Raw genomic sequence first — 8,064 nt, 5'->3', positions numbered from 1 at the left:
CGGTCCCAACCGGAAACACCCATGCCCCCTGACCGGATGACTGGCTTTAATCCAGGGCCATGGAACCATCATCACGGCCTCTCCTTTTGGTGTGTACCAGAAAAGCGGTTTGCAACTTACTAAACCATATTCCTTGCGGAAAACATGTGGTAGTACAGGGAAGGAAATGAAAGGAACTGGACCGATACGGTTTGACACTGAAGTCACATAGTCCGGCATGAGACTGGCATGCTACAACACTGCCATCTCACCCATCCTCATGCCAACACATGGCCATTCATACTCACATCCATCCACTTATGGATCATCGAACTCACTTACCTCATTATCGCATAAAATAACATTCATCGATATGCTTATCAACATGCCATGAAACTAACTAAATGCAAAACATGCCAAGACACTCATCATATCAAAAGTTCAAACATGCTTGCCTGGTTCAGAGTAGTCGGAGCCTAGCTCGGTGAAGTTCACGGCTCTGTCACCTCCTTCGGTATCTACGGTATAAAGAAAATATATGCGCTATCGTGAATACCAAGGAGTGCACATAAAGTATACCAAATATTTTCCAAATAAATCTGATAAAAAACTAGACAAAATTTTAAAGAGAACAGAAAAAGAATCAACCAAAAATACCTTTCTGTTTAAAAGATATAAAGGTTTTTGTCCAGGGACTCATCTGTAATGAAACAGAAGTTTTCTAGGGGCTAGTTTATAAAAACAGAAAGCGCTTCGGTAGCGACTACGCCAGCCCAGAGGGAAAGCGTATTCGGAAGAAGACGTTTTCAGAAAACGCTTCGTTTAGGAAGAATAGAGAGGCTGACAGCGGGTACCGCTTGTCAGGTTTGAAAATATGAATGGGGCGGCAGATCTCGCCGGTGCCCGAGAGCCGCGGTGGTCGCCGGCGGCGATCCACGGCGAGGCAGAGAGATCGGAGGGTACCTCCGTGTTCATGGCACCCTTCCGCGTCGGTTGGTGGTGGTGGTGGCGGTCGGCGAGCCCCACGTCGACGGCGAGCTTTGCTCCGGTGGACGGCGGTTCGGGTGGTTGCGGACTTCGTCGGAGAGAGCTGCAGTGATCAAATTGAGGAGGGGGTTATGCTCCTGGTAGCTAGAGAGGGTAAAGAACGGGGTTTGGGCGCCGGAGACGGCCTCACCGGAGCGAATCGAGGTGGCGGCCGAGGCGGATCGGGGCGGCCGGAGTTGAGGGGGAAGACCTCCTCGAGGTCCCCCTAGTGGCCTGGCGTGGCGTTGGTGAGGTGTGGGGATGAGGCGTGCACGAGGGTGAGCTCGGGGGCCCTTTTTATAGGCAGCCCGAGGCGGTGGCCGTGAACGGGGATTTCCGGCGATGGTTACGGTGGCGCAGTGCTCGGTCGGGGGTGATTAGGGAGTCGAGCGCCGTCGTGGGAGTTTACTGGGTCCGTTTTGATGCTAACCGGACTTGGATTAGAAGCTTAGGGCAGGCTTTGGTCGGAACGGGACGGCGCGGATCCGTTGGCGGCAGAGAGCGCGTCCAGGGCTGTCGGGCCACGGCGACGGTGCAGCGGGGGTGCGCTGGCGTGCATGAGGCCACGCGGAGAGCCAGGGAGCGCTGGGCGGCGCGGAACGGCGTTGAGCCGCCGTTCTTGCCCCCTGTCAGCCGCCACGGGAGGTCCCGACGCCGCGGAAGACTCCGGCGAGGGCGGGCCATCGTGCCACCGACGCCAGCAAGAGGCCAAGTGAGCGTGTGGTGCTCCAGACAGTAGGAAGAGGCGGAGAGGAACGTGCCAAAAGCACTGTGAGCGCGTGAGAGGAACTGACGAATGCACACGACACTGAAACTGAACTTTTCTGAATTTTTGAACAGTAACAGTGCCCGCAAGGTGTTCGACAGAATGAAAATGGCATCTAGGGATTTTTCCTTGAGCTGAAACTTGGTGGAGTGGCTTCTCATTGCTCACATAGGTTGCCTGAATTTTGGTGGAATTTTTGGACTAGTGTAGATATGAATTTCATCAAATTTGGCAAATCTGGTCCAAACTTGCAGAGGCTGAATTTTGAAAATTTTGAAAAGAGAAGGAGTGGATCAAGATGGTTCTGGGTTGTGGGTACAAAGGACTATCCAGGAGAGTTGGTTTGAGGTCAAAACTCAAATGCAATATGGTACTTGCTTTGAGAATCATTTGGGCTCAAGATAATTTTCAAAATTGATTTCAGAGGGAAAAATATATAGAATAAAATCCAAAACTTGTTTGGATTAGCTGGGACAGAGAACTTAGGTTGATCACAAGGTGTAGGGGAGGTTTTGGAGGGGTTTTACCACATGGAAACAATGCAAAGTCAAGGGTGGTTCCAAGATATGAAAATCCCCAAATTTTCATAGAGCTTTATTTTAAAAGAAAACAATTTAAACTCAAAAATTAAATTTGAGAGAACCAACAGAGAAGAAGTTTCAAAAGATCAAACACCAAGGTTTGAAAAAATAAAATCCTTGCCAAGGCAAAGGAAGTTTTTAAGTGGGAGGGTTTTTTTTTTGAAAAAGAAAAAATTTAAATAGCCTCTCCTCAAAAACCACAAAGTTTTTGATAAAAACCAAATAAAATTTTTTGAGTGTCACAACACCTACCCCCTTAGGAAAAATCTCGTCCCCGAGATTTCAGCTGATCCTTAAATAGGTGTGGATGCTCAGTCCGAAGAAAATCCTCGCTTTCCCAAGTTGCTTCACTGTCGGTGTGATTGCTCCACTGGACTTTGAAAAACTTGATGGTCTTCTGTCGGGTCCTCCTTTCAGACTCCTCTAATATTCTTACGGGACGTTCTCGATAAGTGAGGTCTGGCTGCACATCAATGTTTTCATGGGATACTTGTTTCTCTGGGTTGCTTACATACTTCCTTAATTGAGAGACGTGGAACACGTCGTGAATGTCGGACAAGTCTTCGGGTAAGTCTAGCTGGTAGGCTACAGTGCCTCTTCGTGCCACTATGCAGAATGATCCAATGAATCTTGGTGCTAACTTTCCTTTAATCTTAAATCGTTGCAATCCTCTCATAGGGGATACTCTCAGGTATACGAACTCACCGGGTTCGAAGCTGACCCTACGATGTTTCTGATCATAATAACTCTTCTGTCGACTTTGAGCGGTCTTAAGTCGGTCTCTGATTAGCTTGACCTTTTCCTCGGCTTCTCTGAGCATGTCTGGTCGGAAGATGCGGCTGTCTCCGGTCTCTGAACAATTTAACGGGGTACGACATCTCCGTCCGTACAAAGCCTCAAATGGTGCCATTTGTAGGCTGGCCTGGTAGCTATTGTTATACGCGAACTCGGCGTATGGCAGGCTTTCTTCCCAACTGGTTCCATATGTGAGGACACATGCTCTCAGCATGTCTTCTAAAATTTGGTTTACGCGTTCAGTTTGTCCATCAGTCTGTGGATGGTATGCGGTACTGAAGGCTAGTTGGGTTCCCAGAGCCTGTTGTAAATGCTCCCAAAATCTTGAGACAAACTGAGTGCCTCTGTCGGATATTATAGTCTTCGGGACACCGTGCAGACAAACTATGCGGGAAAGATAAATCCTGGCAAGCCTCTGAGTGGTGTAGGTTGTCTTCACTGGAATAAAGTGTGCCACTTTAGTCAACCTGTCAGTGATGACCCATATGGCATCATTCCCGTGTCGTGACCGAGGTAGTCCGACAATAAAATCCATCCCTATTTCATCCCATTTCCACTCAAGTATTTTGTTTGGTTGCAGTAGTCCGGCTGGTCTCTGATGTTCAGCTTTTATGCGTTGACATGAGTCGCAACATGCAATGAAGGCGGCTATGTCCCTCTTCATACCGTGCCACCAAAATCTTTCCTGAATATCCTTATACATTTTGGTTCCTCCAGGGTGGATCGAATATGGAGTGGTGTGTGCTTCAGCTAAAATTTGCTGTTTAAGGTCTTCTATGTTTGGCACGCATAGCCTTTCTCCGTACCATAATATTCCTTCATTATCTATGACGAATTTCGAGGCCTTGCCCATATTCAACTTTCTTTTAATTCCTTCAATGCTGGGGTGACCGGGCTGAGCTTCTTTAATTTTCTCCACAAGGTTGGGTTGTATTTCCAAGTTTGATATGGTGCCTTCTGCTACCATTATCAAGTTGAGCTTGGCAAATTCTTGATGGAATTCGGGCCTCAAGCTGTGCAGATAGTTTCGTCGGAGCTGGGGTTCCGACTCAGGGCATCGGCCACTACATTTGCTTTCCCTGGATGGTAATGGATCCCAACATCATAATCCTTTACCAATTCCAACCAGCGTCGTTGCCGTAAATTTAGTTCTGGCTGCGTGAAAATATATTTGAGACTTTTGTGATCCGTATATATTTCACATTGACTCCCAAGTAAGAAATGCCTCCATTCCTTGAGTGCATGAATAACTGCTGCCATTTCTAAGTCATGAGTGGGATAATTTTCCTCATGCTTGCGAAGTTGCCTTGATGCGTAGGCGACAACCTTGCCTTCCTGCATCAACACGCATCCGGGACCTTTTCTGGACGCGTCACAATATACTTCAAAATTCTTGTGTATGTCGGGTACAATTAATACCGGTGCTATTGTTAATTTCCGCTTTAGCTCTTGGAAACTTTTCTCGCAGGCTTCTGTCCACTCAAACTTCTTATCTTTCTTGAGCAACTGTGTCATAGGCTTGGCTATGGTGGAAAATCCTTCAATAAATCTGCAGTAATATCCTGCCAATCCCAAGAAACTCCGTATGTCCGTTACGCTGGCTGGTGATTTCCAGTCAAGTACGGCCTTAACTTTCTCTGGGTCCACTGCGATACCGTCTTGAGTCAACACGTGGCCTAGAAAACCTACTTGTCTTAGCCAAAATTCGCACTTGCTGAACTTGGCATACAATTGGTGTTTTCTTAGCTCTCCTAGCACAATCCTGAGATGTTCTGCGTGCTCTTCTGGTGTCTTGGAGTATACCAGAATATCGTCGATGAATACCACGACGAACTTGTCCATAAACTTCATAAATACTTTGTTCATGAGGTGAACAAAATATGCTGGGGCGTTAGTTAATCCAAATGACATCACTGTGAACTCGTACAGTCCATATCTGGAGGTGAAGGCCGTTTTGGGGATATCTTCCGTTCGTACCTTCAATTGATGGTATCCTGACCTTAAGTCAATTTTTGAGAATACCTTGGCCTGAGCAAGTTGATCAAACAAATCGTTTATCCTTGGCATCGGGTATTTGTTTTTGACTGTGACCATGTTAAGTGCTCGATAGTCAATACACAATCTCAGCGTTCCATCCTTCTTTTTGGCAAATAAAATTGGTGACCCCCAAGGTGAGGAGCTGGCTCGAATGTATCCTTTTTCCAATAATTCCTTTATTTGCTTCTTCAACTCGACCAACTCGGATGGTGCCATTATGTATGGTTTCTTGTATATGGGGGCGGTTCCTGGCGCTAGCTCAATGCGGAATTCTATTTCTCGGTCTGGTGGCATGCCTGGCAGCTCTTCAGGGAATACATCTGGAAATTCACACACTACTGGAACCTTGTTTAGCTCAGAAACGTCCACCTTATTTAATCTCGGTTGCCGGGGTCTTTTTCCTTCCTTGGCTGATACTCTTATTGTCTTCCCTTGGTGGTGTGTGAGAATCACGGTCCTGTTGAAATAGTCGATGAAACCTTTATTGGTGGTTAGCCAATCCATCCCTAGGATGACATCCAGTTCTTTATTTTCCAATACAATAAGATTTGCGTGAAACTCCAATCCTTCGAACTCAATGACCACATTCTGACAGTAATTCTGAGAAACTTGCTGAATCCCAGGGGACTTGATGATCATGGATTTCTCCAAAGGAAGTATCGAAAACTTATTTTGCAAAGCAAAACTTTTCGAAATGAAAGAGTGAGAAGCTCCAGAATCAAACAAAACCATTGCAGGTATTGTGTTGACAGGAAACGTACCGAGTATGATATCCGGAGCATTTTGTGCCTCCTCTTTGGTTACGTGGTTCAGATGACCCTTCCTGTGGTTATTGTTGGGATTGAAATTGTTTCGCTTGGGTGCTGAATTATTGCCGCCGTTGTTCGGCTTTGGGGTTGAACTCCTTGGCTTGGGGCACTGTTTGGCATAGTGCCCTTCTTCTCCGCAAGCGTAACAAGTAACGCCGGGGCGATTGGTGAATTCCTTGTCCCTTGCATGAAAATTCTTGATTGGGCGTGAGGCATTGGATGAGAATTTGTGTATCCCACCCTTTTGAAAATCTGTCTTGCTTCGGTGATTGCGAGCGTGATTAGTCTGGTCCCTTTTTCGCTTGCGGATATCTTCCAGACTGCGTCTCTCATTTTCCAGAGTAATGGCTTTGTCCACCAGTGTTTTAAAATCAGGAAAAGTGTGCACGACCAGTTGGCATTTAAGCGCGGGCGCCAGACCGTCAAGGAATTTCTCCATCTTCTTGATTTCAGTCATACGTTCCTCATTGGCGTAGCGGGATAATAGGGTAAATTGACTGTTGTAATCTGACACTGTCATGTTCCTTTGTTTGAGGTCAACGAATTCTCTCTTCTTGATTTTCATAATACTCTTAGGAATATGTGAACCACGGAAACCTTCCTTGAAATCATCCCAGGTTATGTTATTTTCGTTGGGATGCATGTGCAGAAAATTCTCCCACCACGATGCGGCTGCTCCTGTGAGATAGTGTGGAGCATATAGTACTTTCTCGAGATCTGAACATTTTGCAGTAATTAATTTCCTCTCCATATCTCGAAGCCAGTCCTCGGCTTCAAGAGGCTTGTCAGTGTGAGAAAATGTTTGAGGACGTGTCTTCTGTAGTTCAGATAACTTGGAATGCTGTTGATACTGTCCATGGTGATTTCCCATGTTGATGACTTGGTTCATCATCTCCCGATGTTGTTGCTGACTCTGCTCATAAAGGCGGCACATTTGTGAAAGTGCCGATTCACTGCCCTGTTGGCTTGACTGTCCCTGGGTGAACTCGTTGTTGGGTTGTGTATCATAATTTTCCTCTGGTGGAGTTGGCATGGAGCATGTCCAAGGACGAGACATTTTTCACTCTGGGGATATATTTTTTTGTAACACTCATAAGAAAAGCGGAAAGAGTCGCAAAACAAAACCATAAATGCATAAAGCTGGCAGATAGAATTAAATAACTCGGCTTACTTAAGAAAAACAAATCGACTTGCGCACGGAGAAGGACTGCTCATTACATATCTTACACGCGGTACAATACACGGCAGTTAAGCATACTCAGGCAGAGATGTTGACGACCTCCTTTGCCCTGCCGAGGGCGAGGCGTAGCGAGGTTGGGGACTCGACTTCCTCCTCGCTAATGGGCTCCATACGTGTAGTGTTGCGCAGAGTGGACGGAGCGGTTGCCAGGGGCGGAGCAACACGTACAGGAGAGGGCGCGAAGGGTGGTGCAGTGCGCGCTGAAGTGGGTGCAATGACTTGGTTGAATTCTTCGGTAGAAGGCAGGTGACGAGTAGGCGTATAAGATGTTGAGGACGAGACCAAAGTCAGTGGCGGAGCGATGGGTAGGAGCTCCCTCCTGTTGGAGGCACAGCCATGGACTGAGTCCATGCGGGTAGCTACGAAGTCGTCCACCAGGTTGTCGAAGGCTGCCTCCAGGGCCCGGAGATACTCAATGAGCATCTCAAAAGCCTCGTCTCGTTCTCCTCTGGGACAGGAGTATGCGTAGTGACATGTGTAAGGCACATGGCACGGAAGATAACGGTAACGACGAGTCTTCATCACGGGAAGGACATCCCTGAGACGAGCTATCGCCTCGCGGGCTGCCATCTGCATAGCATGCCTCTCCGTAGGCATTGCTCTTCCCACGAACCGGAAGCGGCGTAACTCACCACGCCCTCCCTTGAACTGCACCGCGGCCTGGTGCATGGTCAGACTGTCGTTGACTCGGTGCTGGCAGAGTGTGAAGACTGGGCGCACGGATGGCCCCATCGCGACCTGAACGATGAAAGAAAGAAGTTTGACGAACCCATCGGGCACGTTGGCGAAGGTCTGAGACTCGCAGCTGATGTCGGCCATCTACAAAAGTAG

The sequence above is a fragment of the Triticum dicoccoides genome, chromosome 5B (genome assembly GCF_002162155.2).
Source record: "Triticum dicoccoides isolate Atlit2015 ecotype Zavitan chromosome 5B, WEW_v2.0, whole genome shotgun sequence".
Classification (NCBI taxonomy): Eukaryota; Viridiplantae; Streptophyta; class Magnoliopsida; order Poales; family Poaceae; genus Triticum; species Triticum dicoccoides.
Note: the sequence above shows the minus strand (reverse complement) of the source record.